At 39.9% G+C, this 24,369-nt stretch overlaps 1 non-coding gene and 1 pseudogene across 1 annotated transcript; both read right to left on the bottom strand.

The window, feature by feature from the left end:
- Positions 1-20: 20 nt before the first annotated feature.
- LOC117928365 lies at positions 21-16,660 on the bottom strand (annotated as a pseudogene).
- Positions 2,639-2,745, bottom strand: LOC117929409. Its single transcript, XR_004653755.1, has one exon. It is a non-coding gene; the product is annotated as a small nucleolar RNA R71 (small nucleolar RNA).
- Positions 16,661-24,369: the final 7,709 nt, after the last annotated feature.

Genomic DNA, 24,369 nt, shown 5'->3' with positions numbered 1-24,369 from the left:
CATTACCTTGGCTGAATCAGCTATCCCATGCAATTTTCCTCAGGAAACTTTTGGGCCATAAAAACCAATGCATTTATCCGAATTTTGAACTCTTCATACTCCCTCTTCATTGCACGACGTTCCCTAACAAACTCTGGATGCACTTTGTCTTTCAGATAGTCAATCTTTTGAGCAAAGTACCATTCTAGGGCCCTAGGCTCAATGCTGAACTTCTTACAGAATAGGACCCACCTCCTAGCAAACTCAGATGTCTCAAATAAAGCTTCAAATGTCAACATAGCCGCTCCATCGTCAGAGACATAACAAGAAACCTTGTCAACTGGGTAGTCAACTGCAAGGATGGACAAGACGGTATTTGCTATTACAAGAGGTGGCTCCTTTAAACGGTCCACAGTACTAACAAATATGTCAACAGTAGCTAACTGTGAGGGCTCTCCTTCTCCGTCATATCTTAGAGCGAGTGATTACTACCCAAAAAGTGCTATTTTGCGCCTTTAATTCATTATGTTTTAAGCACTTTTCTGTAGTAGTTCTCCATTTTTATTCCACTTGGCATGTTAAGGACCTAGCAATGACTTCTAATCATATTTGTAGCTAGTTTTAGTGTTTTGACAGCTTTTTGGATCATTAAGACAAGCCAAGTAAAAGAGAGAAGCAAAGAGGAAAAACAGAGGAATGAAGCAGTTTTTGTAGCTGTGCAATGTCACTTTGGGAGGCTCTATTTTGTTCATCGTGCAAAATCACCTTTCAAGAATCCCATATTCGGAACCGGCTTGGAATTGCTGACAAATCAAGTACCTATAGTAGTATATTGCCATCCGTATAAGGAGCTCAAAAGTGCGAATTTCGCACCAGCCCAAGCAAGTGCGAATTTCGCACCAGCCCATGCTACTTTGGTGCGAAATCTCCTCTGTTATGCCGACTCCACATGAGATCTTTTCTTTTGTATTTTTTTTTATGAAAATTCCTTTCTTATCCTTGTAATTAGTCAATCACAGGCTTTGCTTTGTAAAGACTATAAGAGGGGTGGAAATCATCTCTCGAGATATTGTGTATATTTTACACTTAGTGAAATACAGAGATCTCTTTGCTTTCCTTTTCTCTCTACTATTTTCTTTTTCTTGGAAGCCAAACAACCTTTGAGGATGTTTTCCTAGAGGATGAGAGGCTAAACCTTTGGTTTCTTGGAGTGAAGGAAGCTAGGTGAAAAGTCCAAATGCAAAAGTGGAAAACTCTCGTGCATTAAATACAAGTAGTTGGAGTTCATAAATGGCTTTTAAATCTAAAGTTTTGCTTTAAATCCCTTAGAATCACTTTGAATGGCCAATACATGATAAGCTTTAGGTCTCTGTGGATACTTATTGCTAGATCCACATCAGACCATTAGTTATCATGTACGAGCCATTGGAAAGTGGCTCAAGGTGAAGACCTATAGTGTCTAAAGCCATTAATGGAACTTGACTACCATTTCTATTGACTTTTTATGGATTAAATCTTCATTGTTAAACCTATACCGGTTCGGGAAACAACCATCCTTTATGTTGTTGTCCCCAATACGAGAAGAAAAATCCGGAATTTCCCACTTTGCATTTTGAACTTGATCCTAGTAACCTCTAGCTCCGGGAGACTTTCTTTCTTTCATTTTTACCTAGTTCTATGTTAGTTTAGTTTCAAACACCACTTTCAAAACAAATTTTATTTTCTTTTAAACTTTAAGTTTTTGACAAAGGAAATCATCAGACTCAATTTCTAATCTTGAGTCTATCACTGGTAGAGTGAAAACCCATCCTAGAGTTCGACCCTAGAGCTGCTATACTATAGTAGCTTTGCTACGCTAGTATAAGGTCATAGGATTTATAAATATTTTTTATTAAAAGACCCAATTGAGCATGAATCAAAATGGCATCGTTGCTGGGGATGGGCCACGATACAGTGATACAACTTTTTAGAGGCTACTTGTGATTTCCATCACAAGTTTGGTGAATTCCTTTTTCACTAACTTCATTTCCTTTCTTTTAATTGTAGAATTCCTTTTTTTTAAGTTTACTTTCATTTTCTTTCTAACCTTAACTTTCTTCTAGCTTTCTTTTTTTTTTTTTTGTTGTCTTTGTTTTGTTTTCAGGGAAGTTGTAACTTGTGCATGCCCTATTGGATTCGGGACCAAGAGGGAAGACTAGTAAGGATAGAGAATCCTCAAGACACAGAGTTGGATATCTATGTAAACATCATGGACCCTCCACAAGAGGATCAGAATTCTCAACACGGTCAAGGGGGTAATCCAAATGCATATCTATCCATGAGGGATAGGATGCACCCACCAAGGATGAGTGCACCCTCATGCATCGTACCTCATCTTGAGCAGCTGATTATAAGGCCCCATATTGTGCCCCTCCTACCAAATCTCCATGGAATGGAGAGTGAGAACCCATATGCCCACATCAAGGAGTTTGAGGAGGTGTGCAATACTTTTAGAGAGGGAGGAGCTTCAATAGACTTGATGAGACTCAAGCTATTCCCTTTTACTTTGAAGGACAAGGCAAAAATATGGCTTAATTCTTTAAGGCCAAGGAGCATAAGGAATTGGATTGATCTCCAGGCCGAATTTTTGAAGAAATTTTTCCCCACCCATAGGACCAATGGGTTGAAGAGACAAATCTCAAACTTTTCTGCAAAAGAAAATGAGAAGTTCTATGAATGTTGGGAAAGGTATATGGAGGCCATCAATGCTTGTCCTCATCATGGCTTTGATACATGGCTCTTGGTGAGCAATTTTTATGATGGGATGTCTTCCTCCATGAAGCAAATTCTTGAAACCATGTGTGGAGGAGATTTTATGAGTAAGAATCCAGAAGAAGCCATGGACTTTTTAAGCTATGTATCCGAGGTATCAAGAGGATGGGTGATTACTACCCAAAAAGTGCTATTTTACACCTTTAAGTCATTATGTTTTAAGCACTTTTGTGTAGTAGTTCTCCATCCTTATTCCAATTGGCATGTTAAGGACCTAGCAATGACTTCTAATCATATTTGTGGCTATTTTTAGTGTTTTGAAAGCTTTTTGGATCACTAAGACAAGCCAACAAAAGGAGAGAAGCAAAGAGAAGCAAAGGGAAGCAAAGAGGAAAACAGAGGACAGCAGCTGCAGTCTTCTTTCGCACTTTTGGAGCACTTCCCGAAGTCTATTTTTTACATGCTATATACCATTTCAAATCTCAGGAAGTCAAGAATCCAACGCTTCAAACCGTGTACGATTTGGAGCTAAAATGAGGAAGATATGGCCTTCGGAAGACAACTGCTCCAGGCTTGTGCGAAATTCGCACAACACCTTGAAATTCGCACAACACCTTCAACTTGTGCGAACATTGTGCGAAATTTGCACAACACCTTCCAAATTCACACAGCCCATGCGTGGTGCGAATTTTCCTCTGTTTTTGCCGACTCCACTTTAGATATTTTCTTTTAGATATTTTTGTATAAATTTCCATTCTTCTCCTTGTAATCCACCAATCATAAGATTTCTTAGCTAGGAAGGTTGGAAAAACTTCTCTATATATATTCCCGTGCATCCATTGTAATATATATAGATATAGAAATATATAGAATCGACGTACAGAGCCTTGCTCTGTTTTTCCTTCTCTTTCATTTTCATTTTCTTGCTAGCCAAACATTCTCTGAGATGTTTTCTCAGAGGATGAGTGGCTAGGCTTTTTGTTTCTTGGGTGAAGGAAGCTAAGTAAGGTTCCGGCTACATAAGTGTGAGATTTTGTTGTTTCCGTTTTAATGAAGAGAAAGTGTGGCCCGTAAATGATTTCTATGTTTTTAGTTAACTTAAAACGCCCTCAATTCACCTGAGCCAATACTTGGTAAGGCAAGTGATCTCCATCCATGGAGATGCACCAGTTTACCTCTTACGAGCTTTTGGGAGGTGACTTGAAGGTAGGATTTTCTAGAATTGCCAACACTTGGTAAGCTTTTGGACTCGAAAGAGACATCCATTAGTTATCTCTTGCAAGCTTGAGAAGGGAAGTCCAAGGTTAATGATCACCTTGAATGGAAAATACTAGGTGAGAGGTACGAGCCATTGCAAGGTGTATCAGTGAGAGGGATTTAGCGTTGAAACCATTAATGGCAAGCATCTGTATCACACAGGTTCGGGAAATAACTATAGGTTAAATTTCGAATGCGAGGAAAAGATTCAAGTGACTGGAATCTCCCTCTTTGTAGTTGGCACCTGATCCTAGTAACCTGAAATCCCAAGAAACACCTTTCTTTCTAATTTCTTTCTAGTTAATTTTAGTTACTTTATGTTAGGTTAGCTTAATACCATCCATTTTCATTCAAACTTATGTCTTCTTTTAAAGCTAACAAAGAAAAGAAAAAGCACCAATTCAGTTTTTGAACTAATATTAATTGCGAAGTGAAAACTCATCTCTGTGGATGATCCTAGAGCCACTATACTATGCTAGCTAAATGCTACCCCGGTATATGGTGAAATAGGTTTATAAATTTTGTTGATTACTCCCGTATGAGGATTGAGATCAAAGCACATCAATTGAGTTAAATCAATTGGAACACCAATCGGGCATGAATCAAATGGCGCCGTTGCCGGGGATGGTGCCACTTTACAGTGATATGACCTTTTTAAAGTACTTGTGATCTTCATGACAAGTTTGGTGACTTTTCTTTTCCTTTTACTAACTCTTTTTATTTGTTTATTTTCCTTTGTTCATGTTTTAGTATATCTTTTATTTAGTTTTTAGTTAATCTTAATAATTTTCTTTAGAATTTTATTTTCTTTTATTTTCTTTTGTTTTCTCTGTTTTTTAATTCACAAATTGCTAGTTGTGCATGCCATTTCTAAAACACTAGTGCAAGCTATGTCGTGTGCCATTTGTCAATCTTTTGAGCACTTGGTGGAGGAGTGTCCTATCCTTCCAGCAGCGAGGGAGATGTTTGGTATGCCATGTGGCATTTGTCAGTTTTTTGAGCACCTGGTGGAGGAGTGTCCTATCATTCCAGTGGCGAGAGAGATATTTGGTGATTATAACACCTACAATTCAAATTGTAGGAATCATCCAAATTTCTTTTGGGAACCACGGCCACCTCAGTATCAGCAACCTGCTCAAGCACCACAGCAAGCCTCAAACCTTGAACAAGCTATGATGAATCTTAACAAGGTCATGGAAGACTTTGTTGAAGCTAAAAAATCCATCATTGATCAAGTCAAGCAAGAAATTGACAACCAAGACAGAAAGATGGATGGGAGGTTGAATGATCTGTCTCAGAAGACAGACAATCTCGAATACACAAGCTCAAGGTCTGCCAACCTCAACGCAATGCAAGAGAAAGAAAACTTTCCTTTTCAACCTCATAAAAATCAAAAGGGTATCCATGAAATGGAGGTTGGGGAGAGTGATAAAGAGGTTGATCTGCCCGCATGCAAGCTAGAGCATGAGGTAGAGAGTGAAACAGAGAAAGAAAAGAGGGAGGAAATCAAAGGAAAGAAAAAGAGGAAAAGCATAGAGAAAGATGACTATATAGACGAAGAACCTCAGAATATAGTCATCAAAGAAGAAATAATGAAGAAACAGATGCATCCACTTTTCCCCCAAGCTTTGTATGGCAAGATCATACAAAGCAAGTCTCAAGTGAGGAATGCAAACTTCATATGGGATCCGGGCAAGCTAAATCAGGATCCAATTTTTTGATGGACTTAGTTTTTTTTAAAGACTAGCTAGTCCATATCTTTTTGTTTTATTTTTAAATTTGTTTTGATTTTGATTTCTTGCTTTAATTTTATTTTGGTTTGATTTAACTTGGGTTTTATTTTTTTTATGATCAACACAGGGGAAGCCAAAAACAGAGGAAAACAGAGCAATTCGCACCACCCCATTTCGGAAACTGTTGGACACATTTTGATCACTTCCCAAAGTTCATTTCATGTGTACTATATCTCGTTTCAAAGCTTGGGAAGTCAGGAGTCCATATCTTCAAACAATGCTCGATTTGGAGTTGAAACGAAGAAGTTATAGCCGTTTGAAGACGACTGTGCAAAGCTGAACGGAAATGTTGCAGCCGCACCCATTTCGCTACTGTTGGACACGTTTTTGGAGCACTTTCTGGAGCACCAATCGGGCATGAATCAATGGGATGAGCCCAACTCAAGAGAAAAAGGAAAGTTTCCCTCTCAACCAAGCCAAAATCCAAAGGGTGGAATGTACATGTTAAGTGAAGACATGGACATGAAAGCTAAGGTGGCAACAATGGCAAGGAGGTTGGAAGAACTTGAGTTGAAAAAAATGCATGAAGTCCAAGACATTTCCAAGACACAAGCCCATGTCATGCCATGCACTATTTTCCATTCATGTGATCATGTGGTAGATGAGTGCCCGACCATCCTAGCTGTGAGGGAGATGTTAGGTGATCAAGCCAATGTTGTGGGGCAATTTAGGCCCAACAACAATGCACCTTATGGAAACACCTATAATTCAAGCTGGAGAAACCATCCAAATTTTTCTTGGAAACCAAGGCCACCTCCATACCAACCACAAGCCCAAACCCAAGTACCTCAACAAACCTCTTCAGTGGAGCAAGCCATTGTGAACTTAAGTAAAGTCATGGGTGACTTTGTGGGTGAACAAAAGGCAATCAACTCCCAATTGCACCAAAAGATTGAAAATGTTGAGAATTCTCAAATTAAGAGAATGGATGGGATCCAAAATGATCTATCTCAGAAGATAGATAATATTCAATACTCCATCTCTAGGCTTACCAACCTCAACACAGTGAATAAGAAAGGAAAGTTTCCCTCTCAACCAAGCCAAAATCCAAAGGGTGTTCATGAAGTTGAAACCCAAGATGGGGCGTCTTCAAAGTTGAGGGAGGTCAAAGATGTGTTCACCTTGAGGAGTGGGAAGGAGGTTGATCAACCCTTGCCTAAGGTGAGGCAAGATGAAGAACTCATGTCAAAGAGAACCTTGGTTAAAGAGAGCAATAACCAAGAAGAGAAGAGTGGGAAGAAAAATGCATCTAAATCAAGCATTGAAGAAGAGGCAAGGATAGTGATTAAAGAGGATATGATGAAGAAACATATGTCTCCCCCTTTTCCTCAAGCTTTACATGGAAAGAAGGGAATCAAGAATTCATAAAAAATTCTTGACGTTTTGAGACAAGTGAAAGTGAATATACCCTTACTTGATATCATCAAGCAAGTCCCTACATATGCAAAATTTTTAAAGGACTTGTGCACAGTCAAGAGAGGGTTACATGTGACAAAGAAGGCATTCCTCACTGAGCAAGTAAGTGCCATCATTCAGTGTAAGTCTCCAGTTAAGTACAAGGATCCGGGATGTCCCACCATTTCAGTCAACATTGGAGGGACACATGTGGAGAAGGCTTTGCTAGACTTGGGGGCAAGTGTTAATTTGCTCCCATACTCTGTGTATAAGCAACTGGGACTTGGAGGATTGAAACCCACATCCATCACTCTTTCCTTAGCTGATAGGTTAGTCAAAATCCCAAGGGGGTGATAGAGGATGTTCTAGTTCAAGTGGACAAATTCTACTATCCCGTGGATTTTGTGGTGCTTGATACTGATCCCACTGTTAAGGAAGCAAATTATGTGCCAATCATCCTTGGGAGACCTTTCCTAGCTACCTCCAATGCCATCATCAATTGTAGGAATGGGGTGATGCAGCTCATATTTGGAAACATGACCTTGGAACTAAACACATTCCACCCATGCAAGAGACATCTTCACCCCGAAGAGGAAGAAGGATTGGAGGAGGTGTGCTTGATCAACACTTTGGTTGAAGAGCATTGTGACAAGAATTTAGAAGAGAGCTTGAATGAAAGCCTTGAAGTGCTTGAAGAAGGGTTACCTGAACCCTCTGATGTGTTAGCCATCATGTCTCCTTGGAGGAGACGGGAAGAGATCTTACCACTGTTCAATAAGGAGGACTCACAAGGGGCAGCTACGGAGGACCCTCCAAAGCTAGTTTTGAAGCCACTTCCTGTTGATTTGAAGTATGCATATTTGGAGGAAGATGAGAAATGTCCAGTGGTGGTTTCTTCAACTCTCACAAGTGATCAAGAGGATAGTCTTTTGGGAGTCCTCAGGAAATGCAAAAAAGCTATTGGATGGAAAATTTCTGATCTGAAAGGGATTAGCCCTTTGGTATGCACCCACCATATCTACATGGAGGAAGATGCACAACCGGTGAGGCAGCCCCAGAGGAGGTTGAATCCTCACATGCAAGAGGTGGTAAGGGGTAAAGTTTTGAAGCTACTTCAAGCAGGGATCATATATCCCATTTCAGATAGCTTGTGGGTGAGCCCAACCCAAGTAGTCCCAAAGAAATCTGGAATTACTGTGATCCAGAATGAGAAAGGGGAGGAAGTCTCTACACGTCTTACCTCAGGATGGAGGGTGTGTATAGACTACAGGAGGTTGAATTCAATGATTAGGAAGGACCATTTCCCATTGCCTTTCATGGACCAAGTCCTTGAGAGAGTCTCAGGGCATCCTTTCTATTGTTTTTTGGATGGTTACTCGGGGTACTTCCAAATAGAGATTGATTTGGAAGATCAAGAAAAGACAACCTTCACTTGCCCCTTTGGTACTTTTGCCTATAGGAGGATGCCCTTTGGTCTATGTAATGCACCTACAACTTTCCAAAGATGTATGCTAAGCATCTTCAGTGATATGGTGGAGCGCATCTTGGAAGTCTTCATGGATGACATCACTGTATATGGAGGTTCGTATAAGGAGTGTTTGTTGCATTTAGAAGCTGTTCTCCAAAGATGTATTGAGAAAGACCTAGTGTTAAATTGGGAGAAGTGTCATTTTATGGTACAACAAGGAATTGTCTTAGGACATACAATCTCCAAGAATGGCATTGAGGTAGATAAGAGGTGGAGCTAATTATTAAGTTGCCACCTCCCACAAATGTTAAAGGAATTAGGCAATTCCTAGGACATGCCGGGTTCTATAGGAGGTTCATTAAGGATTTCTCAAAAATCTCAAAACCTCTTTGTGAACTCTTGGTAAAGGATGCCAAGTTTGTGTGGGATGAGAAATGTCAGAAGAGTTTTGAGGAACTGAAGCAATTCCTCACAACTGCACCAATAGTGAGAGCCCCAAATTGGAAATTACCTTTTGAGGTAATGTGTGATGCAAGTGATCTTGCTATGGGGGCTGTTTTGGGGCAAAGAGAAGATGGAAAGCCCTATGTGATTTATTATGCAAGCAAAACTTTGAATGAGGCTCAAAGGAACTACACAACTACTGAGAAGGAGTTGTTGGCAGTAGTTTTTGCCTTGGATAAGTTTCATGCCTATTTGGTAGGGTCCTTTATAGTGGTGTTCACTGACCATTCTGCTTTGAAGTACTTGCTAACCAAGCAAGATGTCAAGGCAAGATTGATAATATGGATCCTTTTGCTTCAAGAATTCAATCTCCAAATCCGGGATAAAAATGGAGTAGAAAATGTGGTAGCTGACCATTTGTCAAGACTTGTGATAGCACATGACTCACATGGTGTACCTATCAATGATGACTTCCCTGAGGAGTCTCTCATGTCAATAAAGGTAGCTTCATGGTATTCTCACATTGCAAATTACTTGGTTACTAGAAAAGTTCCAAGTGAGTGGAGTGCCCAAGACAAGAAGCATTTCTTTGCTAAGATCCATGCCTATTATTGGGAGGAGCCTTTTCTCTTCAAATATTGTGTGGATCAAATCATAAGGAAATGTGTTCCTGAACAAGAGCAATCAGGAATTCTATCCCATTGTCATGATAGTGCATGTGGAGGTCATTTTGCTTCCCAGAAAAGAGCCATGAGAGTGGTCCAATCAGGTTTTTGGTGGCCCTATCTTTTCAAGGATGCCCACTCTATGTGCAAGGGATGTGATCAGTGTCAGAAGCTTGGGAAGCTAACACGCCGGAATATGATGCCCTTGGACCCCATCTTGATAGTGGATGTCTTCGATGTTTGGGGAATAGACTTCATGGGACCATTTCCAATGTCATTTGGACACTCCTACATTTTGGTGGGAGTGGATTATGTCTCTAAGTGAGTAGAAGCAATCCCATGTAGGATCAATGATCATAAGGTGGTTCTCAAATTTCTCAAGGAGAACATCTTTTCAAGATTTGGAGTGCCTAACGCCATTATCAGTGATGGAGGAACCCACTTTTGCAACAAGCCTTTTGAGACTCTTCTAGCCAAATATGGGGTCAAGCACAAGGTAGCTACACCTTATCACCCTCAAACAAGTGGCCAAGTTGAGTTAGCTAACCGGGAAATCAAGAATATACTGATGAAGGTGGTGAATGTGAACAGGAAGGATTGGTCTATTAAGCTCCTGGATTCATTATGGGCTTATAGGACCGCTTATAAGACCATTCTTAGAATGTCTCCTTATCGCCTTGTTTATGGCAAAGCATGCCATCTCCCAATGGAGGTTGAATATAAAGCATGGTGGGCAATCAAGAAGCTCAACATGGATTTGACAAGAGCCGGGTTAAAGAGATGTTTGGATTTGAACGAATTGGAGGAAATGAGGAATGATGCTTACCTCAATTCAAAAATTGCAAAAGAGAGGTTGAAGAAATGGCATGATTAGTTGGTAAATCAGAAGAATTTTACCAAGGGACAAAGAGTCTTGCTTTATGACTCTAAACTTCATCTTTTTCCGGGAAAATTGAAATCAAGGTGGACGGGTCCTTTCATAATTCATGACGTGCAATCAAATGGAGTAGTGGAACTACTCAACTTCAATAGCACTCAAACTTTCAAGTGAATGGGCATCGTCTCAAGCCCTATATGGAATCATTTTCCCGAGACAAGGAGAAATTCATCCTCCTTGATCCACCTCTAACATGAAAACACTCAGTTCATGGTTGAACTTAGTCTCTTCAAAGACTAAAAAGTTCATCCTCTTTTTGCTTCCTTTTGCGTTGATTTTAGTTTAATCTAGTGTTTTTTCTTGTGTATATGCATGTTTTGATTTTTATTTTTGACTTTAATTTCATTCTAATGTGGTTTGAATTGGTTTTTGTGTTAACATGCAGGTAGGAAAGCTTGAAGAATGAAGTTAAGGGGAAAACAAGGGAAAACAGGGGAGAAAAGCCAAGACACGGCGAAATTCGCACCACCCTACCCCCTTTGTGCGAAATCGCTTTTGTGAGCATTTTCCAAAAAGCATCCTCTCGGTCCCTACCCAAAATCTCAGTGCGAAAATGCACAGGAATGTGAACCTTGTGCGAAATTGCCTTTATGACCATTTTTCAAAAAAAGCATGCTCTCGATCTTGGAAAACCACAGGAATGCGAAAATTTTCGCACTTCACTATTCACCTTGTGCGAAATTCGCATTTGTTCTTTACAAGCCGTTTTCTCTTCTTAAATCTACACTTGTTCTTTCTCAATCCTCTCAACACCTCTTTTCCGATCACTCCTTTCCATCCACAAGGTCCTCTCCTTCATCATCTCCTATCCTCAATCCCACCATGGCAGCCCATCTCAAGAGCTTCATCCCATAGCCACGGCACCACACTATTCATAACAGTCCATGCCTTCCATTTTCAGCTCTTTCTCCTCCTTCCACCATCAAAAACCCTTCATTTCTTCACTCAACACTCCAAATCCATCCCTAAACAAAACCCAACCTTGATTTTTCAAAACCAAAACCTCAAGCTAAGGATTCAATGCCACGGTTTCTTCATAAGAAACCCATTTTCGCCGCTATGGGTGCTTCAAAATCCTTCATTTTCTTCTTGTAAAGCTCCCATTTCCAAGCTTGCCCACCATGAAAAACCCCTTTCTTACCTCAACCAGCATTTCCCATCCTCAAAAACCAAATTTTTTTGCCATTTGAAAGAATCCAATTTCGCATTTTGCACGAGTGAATAGTGCATTGTGCGAAATTCGCACAACACTATCCACTTGTGCGAAATTCGCACTACCCATTCCCCTTGTGCGAAATTCGCACCACCCTTCCCCTTGTGCGAATTTTTGGGATTTTTCATCCCTACTCTCCCCAATCCCAAGCCTCTGAGCCTCATTTCTTTGCTCCCTTATGCCTAAGACCCGATGAGGCTATGCCTCAGCTCCCCAAAGCAGTCATAGAGCTGCCCCTGTGCGGGCCCCACTAGATGCACCCCCACAATTACCTGATTCAGCCCCCCAGCGCAGATACCATACGAGGAGAGCAACTGCCACGCCTGTGGCCCCTACTTAGATTCTAGCTAGGAGTCCTCCTACAAAGAAGGTCAAGACTTCAGAGCCAGGAGAGTCCTCTAGAGCAGCTCAAGATTCACAGTCTCAGCCTCCTCCCACCAGACGCCCTATCCTCACCAGCTCGCCCATTGAGGGCAACTTCGATTGCCAAGCAAGAGCATTCCATGTCAAGGCGTATTTTGATCACCATGTTTTGCGACAGCAGCCTGAGTTGGGGGATTCATACTGCCTACTTGAGAGGTACCATCTTGTACCCTTTATGACGCCACCACAGTTCTTTTATCCTCGAGTAGCTTTAGACTTTTACCAGTCTATGACTACTCGTGGCGTCCCGGTACCTGCCTCGATCCTTTTTACCATTGATGGACGCCAGGGTATTTTGGGAGCTAGACAGATTGTCGAGGCTTTCCATATCCCTTATGCACCAGCAGATCCAGCTGCATTTAGGCAATGGGCCCCACTTTCTGAGTGGGACATGGTTCGTATACTATCTCGAGGGACATCTTCAAACAGGATCAGTATGAGGAAGGAGCTTCCCCCTGGGATGCTCCTAGTTGATGTGGTGCTTCGCACCAATCTTTTTCCTCTTCAGCATAGAGTGCAGAGGCGAGGGGCCATTCTAGAGGCATTATTCCGTATCTCTGAGGGCTACTACTTTGGCCCCCATCGTTTGATTATGGCTTCCCTCCTCCATTTTGAGGAGAATGTGCATAAGAGGCGTCTTACGAGGGCAGACACCATTCTTCTACTTTTCCCTCGGCTGCTATGCCATGTTCTGGCACATATGGGTTTCCCTGCAGACCCTCATTCTGAGACCCACCGCCATTGTCGAGAGAACTTCTCTCTTGACCAATGGAATCAGGTATTGCTCCATCAGCATTCCCCAGAAATTCCCGAGCCAAGGGAAGTTCCTCCACAGCCCTTACCATCTATATTTGCTCCGTCCACTTCAGCTCCCTCGGAGCCCGTACCAGAGGCAGCATCGTTTGATGCCCCACCTGCTGTTCCTCCTACCCCAGAGCCGCCCATTACTATCCCTGGTGCAGAGTATCGTGACTTGCTCGCTTCTTTCCAGACTCTGACCACTACTCAGACGGCCATTATGGAGCAGATGGACCACTTCCAGCTTCAACAGGACCAGCAAACTCTCATTCTCCATGAGATTCAGCAGCACCTTGGTCTTTTGCCACCAGTTCCACCTGTTTCTCCTATGCCCTCAGAGCCTTTTGCTCTAGCTGATGATGCTACACCTATAGCGGTACCTTCCACAGTTGCAGCGGAGGACCCCTCCTATCCACCAGAGGAGCCTACTACTTGATCATACGATCACTCCTCTTCCTTTTTTTGTTTTTGTTTTGTATTTATATTCTATGTTTTTTAATGTGATATATATTTTGGACCACTTTTATACTGGGATTGGATGTATTCCATGTTTATCTTGTATATTGTACTCTCTCAGTTTATATAGACATCTTCCTTTTTGTGTATATTATCTATTCCTTTTTATTTCCTCTACTCATCACTCTTATGATTTCTTTTTCTTTTGCAACATGTGGTTTCTCCTGTCCATTCAGAGTCCCTTACTATCAAGAGGTATCACTTCCTTCCTTTTATTATCACTTGCTTTTGGAACATTGGGGACAATGTTCATCCTAGTTGGGGGGAGAGTTGAGGAAGTAATTTTTTGGATTTTTGGTTAGGTTATTTTGCTAACAAATTTTTGCAAACTCTCTTTGTTTCTCAAAGATAAATTCTCAAAAGTAAATGGGAGAAATTAAATTCTTATCTTATTGCCATAGTCTCAGAGTTTGTATTTTGCTTATTTAAGTTGATAAATTGTTGAAGCTCCTTTTGATTTCAATCTTAAGTCTTCCACTCTAATCTTTTCACACACTGAACACATTAGATTCCAGTTATAAGATGGAAAACTTTCTCACCCCCTAAACTTAGGAAATTTTCGACTTGGTGCCTTTGACCTCATTCTATTAGTGTTGGGACACCTTATAAAAGGCCAATGTGTCTTATGAAAAAATTTGCTTCACTTGCTTTGAAACCCGAGCAAGGTCCGAGGGGTATATGGTGAAAATCTTTGAAGCCTGGTGCCCTAAGCCTTTATTGGTTGGGAGTCACCGACCTCACTGCTCGTTACATGGGTGGATAGGTGGAGTTTTTTTTTTAAAAAAAAAAAAAAAAAAAAGGTGCGTTCTTAGCCTTTTATATGGGGGTTAGTGTTGCTAAAGTTAGAGAAAAACCTTAGTTGGGGGGAGAATATAGTTTGACATACTATAACTGGAAACTAAGCACCTTAACACTTAGATTTTTGTGGAAAATTAAGAGTAGGTCCTGTGGGAGTGGAAATTATTTTGATACTCAAATTTGCATAATGCCCACTCTTTGTATGTTGTGATAGGTAAGTTATTTGATGACTCTTGTTGATGATTGAGTTTTATATCCTTGACTTGCCATGTGAGAGTTTGATCCAATCATGCCACTTGATTATTTTTTGGAGTGATCAACATGATTTTGTAAATTATTATATTATCTATTTTTCTTTCTTTTTCTCTCCTTCATTGCTCAGGGACTAGCAATGTGTCAGTTGGGGGGAGTGATTACTACCCAAAAAGTGCTATTTTGCGCCTTTAATTCATTATGTTTTAAGCACTTTTGTGTAGTAGTTCTCCATTTTTATTCCAGTTGGCATGTTAAGGACCTAGCAATGACTTCTAATCATATTTGTGGCTAGTTTTAGTGTTTTGACAGCTTTTTGAATCATTAAGACAAGCCAAGTAAAGGAAAGAAGCAAAGAGGAAAAATAGAGGAATGAAGCAGTTTTTGTAGTTGTGCACTATCACTTTGGGAGGCGCTATTTTGTTCATTGTGCAAAATCACCTTTCAAGAATCCCATATTCGGAACCGGCTCGGAATTGCTGACAAATCAAGTACCTATAGTAGTATATTGCCATCCGTATAAGGAGCTCAAAAGTGCGAATTTCGCACCAGCCCATGCTACTTTGGTGCGAAATCTCCTCTGTTCTGCCGACTCCACATGAGATCTTTTCTTTTGTATTTTTTTTATGAAAATTCCTTTCTTATCCTTGTAATTAGCCAATCAGAGGCTTTTCTTTATAAAGACTATAAGAGGGGTGGAAATCATCTCTCGAGATATTGTGTATATTTTACACTTAGTGAAATACAGAGATCTCTTTGCTTTCTTTTTCTCTCTACTATTTTCTTTTTCTTGGAAGCCAAACAACCTCTAAGGATGTTTTCCTAGAGGATGAGAGGCTAAACCTTTGGTTTCTTAGAGTGAAGGAAGCTAGGTGAAAAGTCCAGATGCAAAAGTGGAAAACTCTCGTGCATTAAATACAAGTAGTTGGAGTTCATAAATGGCTTTTAAATCTAAAGTTTTGCTTTAAATCCCTTAGAATCACTTTGAATGGCCAATACATGATAACTTTAGGTCTCTGTGGATACTTATTGCTAGATCCACATCAGACCATTAGTTATCATGTACGAGCCATTGGAAAGTGGCTCAAGGTGAAGACCTATAGTGTCTAAAGCCATTAATGGAACTTGACTACCATTTCTATTGACTTTTTATGGATTAAATCTTCATTGTTAAACCTATACCGGTTCAGGAAACAACCATCCTTTATGTTGTTGTCTCCAATACGAGAAGAAAAATCCGGAATTTCCCACTTTGCATTCTGAACTTGATCCTAGTAACCTCTAACTCCGGGAGACTTTCTTTCTTTCATTTTTACCTAGTTCTATGTTAGTTTAGTTTCAAACACCACTTTCAAAACAAATTTTATTTTCTTTTAAACTTTAAGTTTTTTACAAAGGAAATCATCAGACTCAATTTCTAATCTTGAGTCTATCACTGGTAGAGTGAAAACCCATCCCAGAGTTCGACCCTAGAGCTGCTATACTATAGTAGCTTTGCTATGCTAGTATAAGGTCATAAGATTTATAAATATTTTTTATTAAAATACCCAACTGAGCATGAATCAGCGAGCCTATCAAGATATGTTTCACGGTTTACTGGGAGCCATTTTGGGAACTAATCCAATATCCAAGAAATTGCAAACCAAATCTCACATATCATAGATAACAGCCACAGAGGATATGCATCATTCACAGGATTTGTTATTCGGTAGTGCAAGAAAATTGAGAGAATAATCAGCCGCAGAATAATGACCATCTTGTAGGGATTTATCCTAGATGATGGAATAGAAACCTTCCTTGAGAGAGGCTGTCGAGCTTCATCATTTAGGAGAGAGTCATCCACAAGCACATCAGTGCTTGCGTCAATATCACCAGCTGCTCTGCCTTCAGAAGCGGCATGGCCAGTGCTCAATGGAACAACATTCTTCTCCTGCATCATTCAGACTATAGAGACCTATCGAAACACAAGGAGCATTCAGCAAAGATGATTTTTGGGTCCAGATTAGTGCCCTCGTCCAGAGCACAATCAACTAAAGGTTTACTGGAAGTCTCTCAATAGGCAATAGCGTCATGTTAAACAATGGCCAATGCCGCGTGGAAAATGGGGAGTGCTTGGTGAGCAATATGGGTCAGGTTGATGGTGATACACCTATGGTATGGAGGATAAGATGAGTGTGAGGTGGTGATCAGTTTAGTGGGCATGAGAATATGGGTATGTTGGGTAGGGATGCGGATATAAGTGATGAGGGGTATGAGAAGAGTGAAGTATGGCTAGGCATAAGAATTCATGCATGTGGAAATAATGGGGATAAGTTGATGGATTAGGTGGTGGCAGGTTTGATGGGTGGTGATGTAGGGAATGGATGATGAATGGTGGATAGGATGGGTACACGGTGGGGATGCCATCAGTGAAAAGAACAGTGGGAGATAATGGGATAGGTGAACAGGAAATAAATAGGGGAGGTGAATGATGAAAAATAGTAAGACAAGTGGGTATTATGGGTATAGAAAGAGGATAGCATGAATGGGGGGTGGCTGCATGTGTTGAAGATGAGAATGACGCCAGGTGGAAGTGGTGGTCTTATCATTGCTTAGGTTCCTCTGGTCGGGAAGGCCTCCTTGATGATTGAACAGGTGGAACAGATTCTACCTGTTTCATTCCTTGAAATCTGGACTAGAGCGAAGGAGCTTGAAGAACGATTTAGCTTGAATTTGATAATTTTCCAGTTATCACTAGGTTCAACTTTTCCATAACATCTTTCTTCTCTGTTAATATTCTCAGCTAAACATTCAACCCCTATTCTCGAAGCGACAACATCTCATATCTGATGGGTAGTAATTCGTGCCCAATTGGTGTCTCAGCTGATTCGTGTCCAGCTGGTGCTCCTTGATTGAGGGAGTAATCAACAAAATTTATAACCTATTACACCATATACTAGGGTAGCAAAGACAAAGATACTATAGCATAGTGGCTCTAGGATCGTTCACTGGGATGGGTTTTCACTTTGCAAATGATATTAATTCAAAGCTGAATTGGTGCCTTTTCATTTCAAGGTTAGCTTTAAAAGAAAACATAAAGATGTTTGAATGAAAAAAAGGTTTGGTTTTAAACTAACCAAAAATAGTAACTGATTTTACTTACAAAGAAAAGTGTTTCTTGGAGTTTCAGATCACTAGGCTCAGATTCCTCATACAAAAAGGGAGTTCCGGTCACTTGTTTCTTTTCCTCGCATTAGAGAATTAACATATAGTTCCTTCTCCAACCGGTGTTGTACAGATGCTTCCCATTAATGGGTTCAAACACTAAATCCCTCTTACTGATGCACCTTGTAATGGCTCATACCTCTCACCTAGCACTTTCCATTCAAGGTGATCTTTATCCTTGGATTACCCGTCAAAAGCTCGCAAGAGATAACTAATGGATGTCTCCTTGGAGTCCAAAAGCTTACCAAGTGTTGGCTATTCTAGAAAATCCTACCTTCAAGTCACCTCCCAGAGGCTCGCAAGAGGTAAACTAGTGCATCTCCATGGACGGAGATCACTTGCCTTACCAAGTGTTGGCCCAGGTGATTTAAAGGCGTTTTAAGTTAACTAAAAAGATAAAAACCATTAACGGGTCACACTTTCTCTTCATTAAAAACTAAAACAACAAAACTTCCAATTTATGCATGAGGAAACTTACCCGGCTTTCTTCACTCCAAGAGACAAAGAGCCTAGCCTCTCATCCTCTGAGGAAAAATCCTCAAAGTTTGATTGGCTAGAAAGAAAAATAACGAGAAAACAAAAATATAAAGAAGAAACAGAGCAAGTGCTCTGTTCGTCGATTTCACATATATTATATATCTATATGATGGATCCTTTGGAAAAAGCTCCCCGAGAGTCCCTTTTTTAGTGTTTACAAGAGAGTTTATATAGGAAGGTAATTTACCCTTCCTTGGATACTTCCTAGTTAAGGAATTACATGAGTGGCTAAATACAAGGAGAAAATGGAAATTTATACAAAAATATCTGAAGAAAATATCTAAAAGATTCAGTCACAAATATCGGGAAACTTCAGGAGAAATTCCACAGCACTGTGCAAAATGGTTGCGAAATCATTTCGCAGCAAAAGGGTGATTTCGCAGCCGTGCAAAATTCTTCCTTCAGCTTGGAGTGATTGGCTTCCAATGGCTGTAACTTCCTCATTTCAGCTCCAAATCATACATGGTTTGAAGCGTTGGATTCTTGACTTCCTGAGCTTTGAAATGGTATATAGAATGTGGAAAATGGAATTCAGAAAGTGCTCCAAAAGTGTGAAAGAAGACTGCAACTGCTGTCCTCTGTTTTCTTCACTCTGTTTTTCCTCTCTCCTTGCTTCTCTCCTTTGCTTGGCTTGTCTTAATGATCCAAAAAGCTGTCAAAACACTAAAACTAGCCACAAATATGATTAGAAGTCATTTCTAGGTCCTTAACATGCCAATTAGAATAAAAATGGAGAACTACTACACAAAAGTGCTTAAAACATAATGAATTAAAGGCACAAAATAGCACTTTTTGGGTAGTAATCAGGTAGGCAACAACCTTGCCCTTGTTGAGGCTCGAATATGCATCCAGAATCATCAACAGTTGAAAGATGGCATTAATGCCCTGCTATGGCAGTCATTATTTCTTAGCAGAGCGAGCAAGCAACTCCATGAGCAACGCAACATTCTCTACTCAAATCCAGAAACCGAGCTCATATGAAAACCAATGACCATGCCAACCAAACCCTTATTTTCAGTCCAAATAAGTTCGAGTGACAATCATCTTCCAGATTAGGAGTAGCCAAAGTTTTCTCAAAGGATGATACTCTGTCCAAGGCATTTTCACAATAGAACACATGTGAGCACAAAAGTATAGGGAATGAAATAGCTAAAACAGAGCAAGAATGAAGGACTCAAGAAATTATCAGTCAAAACCTCATCCCAATGAGTGATGAACGAAATGCCAACTGATGGGATGAACAGTAAGCTTTTGTGTATTTAATCAAACATCAAGCTCAAAGATAGTAAACCATACCCCAGTCATTTGAGAGAGAAAATAGAGAAACCAGAGAAAGAAAAAAAAATAGAGCAGATGTAATAACAAAACCCATCAAACTATGCTTAAGATCAACGATGTCAAGTGAGGAAAACCAAGAAATACAAAGTGAAAATGCTCATAATGGCCATACCTGAGTCCTCAAGCAAAGATAATACGACTTGCTTTCTGCTCAGACTCCTTTGAGATACCTCTGGTTTTCTCCTCAAGGAACCAACCTGCAACTCTCTTCGTCTAATCCTCTCATCCTTCCTCTCCTTTCTCTCTCTGAAAAAAAAAACTTTCCCCTCTGTTTCTCGTAACCACCAAAAAATCTCTTTCAGAAAAAAAACTCTCCCCTCAGGTAGCTTCCTTCCCTTTCCAGCTAGAGAACCCCTTCTGAAAATATCTCCCCAAAACCGTCACCCTCCAATGTCTCTCCACGAAAATGGCAGCAAAAGCACCACCTCTAGCTTGTTGCCCAACCTCCAGAAGCTTCTCTCTCAAATATCTCTCTCCCCATCATTTCTACCTCCCGCTTTCTTTTATTTGTTTTAAAACCCCAAAATCCTCAAAAATATCTCTACTCTCTACAGCCACCATCCTGCCCTCACTAACGGCCTGCAGCCTTTGCATAACAGACCTGCTCCTCTTGGAATCTCACTTTATAGGTGTCCAACCCTAATTTGTTCTTCAATTCCACTACTTGATTCCTCAACAACTAGCCAGGAAATGACATATGGCCCTCCAGGGTTGCTCCACCTGGCAAAAAAAACGAGCCCCAAATGGGGGTCTACAAATAGATGAAATTAATTTTTCTTTCATTATCATATGATTTTGAGATTTTGATTTCTTTAGTTGCATGAAATTTTGTTTTTCTTACTTTTATGTGGCATGATAATTAACATTTAATTTTACAATTTTTTTCGTGTGGAATTACTTCATTTTCCTTTTTTAGAAAATGTTCATCTCACATTTGATCATGGTTAGATAGGTTCTTTTGTGAAGACACATCAGATAGGGGGTGTAAGGGTTGGAAGATATTCTTGGAGGAAAATTTTGGAGGGAAACATGAGCTAAAAAATTCTGAGGTGAGGTGAAAGCGATTAAGAAGTCTCCAGAAAGTTGTTGAGACATGAGGATCATGCAGAGAACATTTTAGAAGGGAGAACAACTTCAGTTTCTATGTTGAGGGAATGAGATTGTGGGGGAATTTTCCGTTTTGATCTTTTAGGGAATCTTAAGGTGGGTAAAAGAAGGAAACAGAGAGACTTGAAGCCAAGCAATCTTTCTTAGAGAAGAGACTTCCAAGTATGGTCACTGTGAACTTTGTATTCTCCTTTTTTTTTTTTTAGATCATTCTACTCCATTTTTCTGCAAATGTCTTGATATTATCTTGTTGATTGGTATAGGCAACATGAGCTGTTGAATCGTTTTTCTGAATCAAACCTTTTTACATGCATTCTCTGTTTTAGTCCTATTTAGGTTTCTTTGATTCATCTTATAACTAATTTATGCTTGGGTTCATTTCTGAGTTTATTTTTTATGGTCTTGATTCCTCTCTCTACTTGTTTCACAAAAACAAAATGTGGCTTTTGTTAATTCATTTTGTTTCAACCATTCATGCTCTGTTTTTATTGCTTTCCTTTATTTTTTGGTTCATGCCTTGGGCCTGCCAAATGTTACATCTGGTCCAAATTTGGTTTCCATGAAGAAAAGGAATTGCCAAATTATGCATGAGTTAGTGAAGGAGTTGGAGAAGTAAGCCCTACTTTTTGAAGGCAGTATTGATACCAAAGTTGTCCCTTCTACATCTATGGGAAATGACAAGTTCATTAGAATCAAGATTGTTGATGCAACTGATAGAGTTGATCCGGATGGTGTTCTGCCTATTGTGTCATCATCCTTTCTCGAAACAACTATTGATGTTGAAGAAGGAACAAATATTGATAGGAGATGTATCTCCCCATAGTTTGTTACAAACTGATTCGTTCCCAATTGGTGTCTCAACTGATTCATGTCCTCTCAATGGTCCCTGACAGTGGTGCCATTTGATACGTGTCCAGCTGGTGTTCCTTGATTGTGGTCCTCAGAAGGGAGTGATCAACAAAATTTATAACCTATTACACCATGTACTAGGATAGCTTTAGCTAGCATAGCATAGTGGCTCTAGGGTCATTCACTGGGATGGGTTTTCACTTCACAATTGATATTAATTCAAAGATGAATTGGTGCTTTTTCATTTCAAGGTTAGCTTTAAAAGAAAACATAATCTTTGGTGGAAAAAGGATTGGTTTTAAGTTAACCAAAAATAATAATACCTGATTTTAATTACAAAGAAAAGTGTTTCTTGGAGTTTAGATCACTAGGCTCAGGTTCCTCATACAAAAAGGAGAGTTCCGGTCACTTGTTTCTTTTCCTCGCATTAGAGAATTAACATATAGTTAATTCTCTAACCGGTGTGGTACAGATGCTTCCCCTTAATGGGTTCAAACACTAATTCCCTCTCACTGATGCACCTTGCAATGGCTCATGCCTCTCACCTAGCATTTTCCATTCAAGGTGATCCTTAACCTTGGATTACCCGTCAAAAGCTCGCAATAGATAACTAATAGATGTCTCCTTGGAGTCCAAAAGCTTACCAAGTGTTGGCTATTCTAGAAAATCCTACCTTCAAACCACCTCCCAAAGGCTCGCAAGAGATAAACTAGTGTATCTCAATGGACAGAGACCACTTGCCTTATCAAGTGTTGGCCCAGGTGATTTTAAGGCGTTTTAAGTTAACTAAAAAAATAAAAACCATTAACGGGTCACACTTTCTCTTCATTAAAAACCAAAACAACAAAACTTCCAATTTATGCATGAGGAAACTTACCCGGCTTTCTTCACTCCAAGAGACGAAGAGCCTAGCCGCTCATCCTCTGAGGAAAAATCCTCAGAGTTTGATTGGCTAAAAAGAAAACTAACGAGAAAACAAAAATATGAAGGAAAAACAGAGCAAGTGCTCTGTAAAATATATTTCTTACTATTACAAAAGGTTGTCTCTAAGAACAAGCTCCTGAGATATTGATTTTTTAAAGAAAATTACAAACTATATATAAGAGGTTATTCATCCTTTGTTCTTACTTAAAGAATAAGGAATCCTATGATAGGTGGGTTACAAGGAGAGTTTGGGGATTTAGACATCAAATATCTAAAGCAAAATATCTCAAAATTTCGGTCGCAAATATCGGGAAGCTTCAGGAGAAATTCCACAGCAAGAGGGCTGCGAAATTTCGCAGCAAAAGGACAACATTTTCGCAGCCTAAGGCTGATTTTGCAGCCGTGCAAAATCTTCCTTCAGCTTGGAGTGATCGGCTTCCAATGGCTGTAACTCCTTCATTTCAACTCTGAATTGTGCACCGTTTAAAGCATTGGATTATTGACTTCTTGAGCTTCGAAACGACATATAGCATGCATAAATTGAACTCCAGGAAGTGCTCCAAAAGTGGCTGACATGACTGTCATCTTGAATGCTTCATGTTAGATTTCTCTTTGTTTCCCCTCCTTGCATTCCGGATTTGCTTATGGCAAAGGACTTCAAAGCTTCGGTTCTTCATGTTTCTGAGCCTTCCATTGCTTTGCCATGGATTCCAAAAAACTCTCCTCAATCTTGGATTGCTTTGGTGATCAAATTACTAACAAAAACACCAAAACTTACACAAAGTGATTAGAAATAATTGCAAAGGTCCTTAATATGTTAATTGGGTTAAAAGGTAATAACTACTACTCAAAAGTGTTTAAAAGAGTTAATTACAAGCTATCAAATAGCACTTTTTGAGTAGTAATCACAAACCCTAAGAAACTGATTGTTGAATTTGAGAATGCTGGAAAGGTTTCTATCCTGCTCATGCTGAGATTGGTCAAATTGGCCTTGTTTTTCTTACTTCTAGATAATTGAGTACACTAATGAAGCTAAGAAGGAGGAGAAATCTAGCACCAAGGAGCTATCCAAGCATGTCTCTGTCATCATGGCGATTTAGTCCAAAAGTTCAATCATAGAATGGGCAAAAGGATTAGTCATAGCCTTTGAGCTAACAACCCATCAAGAAGTTGGATATAAAGAATAATTTGCAACTGCTAGATCCTACGCTTGGTGACCACAGAGATGAGTGTAATAGATTGGTCATTGATATGGAACATATTATGGGATTAGAAACTGATTTTGTAGTTGTAAGGAATCAAAGGAATTAAGTTGAGTTGCTTTATAGGGTTGACCTAAAAACTAGGGATTTTGGCAGTGGGTCTCTCAGGGTTTCCAGTCCTGTTGGTTCTACTTTAGATAAACAACATACAAGACGAGGATGGAGATTGAGAAACTTTCCTAGCAACAACACTTGGTTTGTTGATTTGATTCAGTAGAAAATGACTTATTCTTGTATGAAGCATGACTACCTTCTACATACAATCCCAAAGACACATTAGCAGGAGGGTCCCTACATATCAGATACCTTCTTCTAATTCAATTTACTAGGCATGATACCTCTGGCCACAACATAGCAAACCTTGCAGTCTTATAAGGAATTAGATATGCAATGTTTGTGAATTTGTCGCCCATTATTGAAGTAATTCAAGGTTAATGCCCCCATTGATATATTCTATCC

This window comes from Vitis riparia, chromosome 13, assembly GCF_004353265.1.
Source record: "Vitis riparia cultivar Riparia Gloire de Montpellier isolate 1030 chromosome 13, EGFV_Vit.rip_1.0, whole genome shotgun sequence".
In the NCBI taxonomy this organism is placed as follows: Eukaryota; Viridiplantae; Streptophyta; class Magnoliopsida; order Vitales; family Vitaceae; genus Vitis; species Vitis riparia.
The sequence above is the reverse complement of the archived record's forward strand: the minus strand, read 5'-3'. Positions and strand labels throughout refer to the sequence as shown.